At 46.0% G+C, this 2,284-nt stretch overlaps 1 pseudogene; it reads right to left on the reverse strand.

The window, feature by feature from the left end:
- Positions 1 to 964: 964 nt before the first annotated feature.
- On the reverse strand, positions 965 to 1,916 carry LOC110571003 (annotated as a pseudogene).
- Positions 1,917 to 2,284: the final 368 nt, after the last annotated feature.

Raw genomic sequence — 2,284 nt, forward strand, 5'->3', positions numbered from 1 at the left:
GGTCAATATCAAGTTGTCAGAAGGCTGTTCTCCCTCAAGGCTCTAGGGAGAATCATGCCTTACCTCTTCCAACTTTTGTTGCTGTCATTATTCCTTGGCTTCTGGTGGCATGGCTCCAATCTTCAAGGTTAACATCCTCATATCTCTCTGTGTTTCATCTTCACATTGCCTTCTCCTCTGTGTCTATTCAAGTCTTCTTCTGCTTATTTCCTTTTTTTTTTTTCAATCCACAGTCTTTATTTTCTCTAAAAATTGAGGTAAAGGGAACTCTTTTGAAAAGGAAACCATCTGCATGCTTGAAAATGGGTAGGTCCTAACTTATACAATATTACATGTCAATTATATCTCAATAAAGCTGCGAAAAAATTTTAATACAAAAAAGACTGGAAAAAGAAAATGGGAAGGTCCAGCTTCATGCAGTAGCTCCAGTATGCTCAGAGGAAGAAATCAAAGTTGGCCAAGGTTAACCAAAAATTCCCTGAGTATTTCCTGAATGACTAGTATTTCCTGAGTGACTAGTATTTCAAAGACGAAAGTGATCAGTCAAAAGTTTGAGTCTTAGAGTCCTTGGGTATATGTAATGCTGATGCTCCTGTCACCTCAGCTAAGCATGCTGGCTGGCATTTCTGGTATTGGTGAGAAAATTGCCCCTGTTTCCCAGGCCCTTCTGCTTTCCCCATGACCAGCCTGGGATCTGCCCTGTCCTCCTGCCCCAAGAGAGCAGCCAGTTCTTGTAAGTCTTGGAGAAGAATGTTCGGCAGGTGTGAATGTCTTGTACCGTGAGCCAGCTTCACAAGAAAGTTGGGTATGCAAAGGTTTCTGGAAGGGTCTGGAGGATCAGAGCAGGGCAGAATTTTCAACAGTAGCCAGCCAGAGGGACAATCTTTCAGGGTAGGCCTTCTCCTTTGTCCCCCTTCATTATGGCTGGACTGGTCCCAATAAAGCTGTGACTCTTCCATCAGCTCTACTCCCACTGTATTTTTAGAAGCTCACAGCGACATTCCACAGGTACTCAATGGTTTTGCTATTTCAGACCCTTGGGGACACCCAGGTCCTCTTGCAGTCACCAAAATACTTGCCACACAGGGGCTCCAGGCTCTCAGCTAAGGCACAGTGCAGCCTGGTCTATGCCCCCTACCATGTTGACTTGATGAAGGGGGAGAAGAACCTCCAGAGCAGGCACAGCAGGAAGGAGTCCCAGACCAGTTGGGAGTGGATGATGCCTGGATGCACTGCATAGGTGGTGACCCCTGTGCCTTGGAGTCTCTTGGCCAGTTCCCAACTAAAAATACACTGGCCACCTTGCTGTGGCAATGAGCAAAATCCCTGGCTATAGTACTTCTCACCCTGGAGGCTGTGGAAGTGAATCTTGCCAGCATGGTGGGTCACTGATGACAGGTTTATCACCTGTGAGGGCACAGACTTTTTCAATGGCACCAGGAGCAAGTGGGTACAAAGGAAGTGGCCAAGGTGGTTGGCTCCCAGGTGGGTTTCAAAGTCACCAGCTGTCTTGGAATACTGATACACCATCACTCCTGCATTGTTGATCAGAATACGGAGCTGCTTTTTCTCTGCCAGAAAGCCCTTAGCAAAGGCTCAGATGGATTTGGTATTGGATGGGTCCAGTTTCTGAACTGGCATCTGAGAGTTGTTTGTATTGGCCTGGATTTCACTGGCCAGCAGATTATCCCTTCAGCATATCTCAGAAGGCACTGCATCCTTGGGTTCCTCTACTACCAAGCTCTCTGGCCGTCTCCTTGCCGATGCCAGTGTTGGCTCTGGTGATTACCACTATCTTCCTGGGGAAACTGCATGTTTGTTCTCCAAACCCCAGCAGCAAAGAGCTTCCTAATGGATAGAACTATCACATATAGGAAAGAAGGGAAGGCGATGAGCAGTCCCAAGACAACCAGCATCTTTTAAATATTTTTAGTTGCTGCTTTAGCAAAAGCAGCTTTTCCTCCAACTCTGGCTTGGTCTCCTGTTCTGACTCCAACCCTTGGCTGCTTCTCTCCCCCTCCTTTAGCTTCTTTAGCTCCTGGGCTCTCACTAACAGCTTGGCCTGCTCTTTCTTACAAGGATACATGGGGTTGCATTTAGGGACCGCCCAGATAATCCAGGATAATCTCCTTATTTCAACAGCTTTAATTTAATCATATTTGCAAAGAACCATTTTCCAAATAAGGTAACATTTACAGGTTCCAGGGATTATGACCTAATGTCTTTGGGGCCATTATTCAGCTTACTATAAGGAGTAAGTCAGACATTTTGTTCTGAAGTTCTA

This window comes from Neomonachus schauinslandi, chromosome X, assembly GCF_002201575.2.
Source record: "Neomonachus schauinslandi chromosome X, ASM220157v2, whole genome shotgun sequence".
Lineage (NCBI taxonomy): Eukaryota > Metazoa > Chordata > Mammalia > Carnivora > Phocidae > Neomonachus > Neomonachus schauinslandi.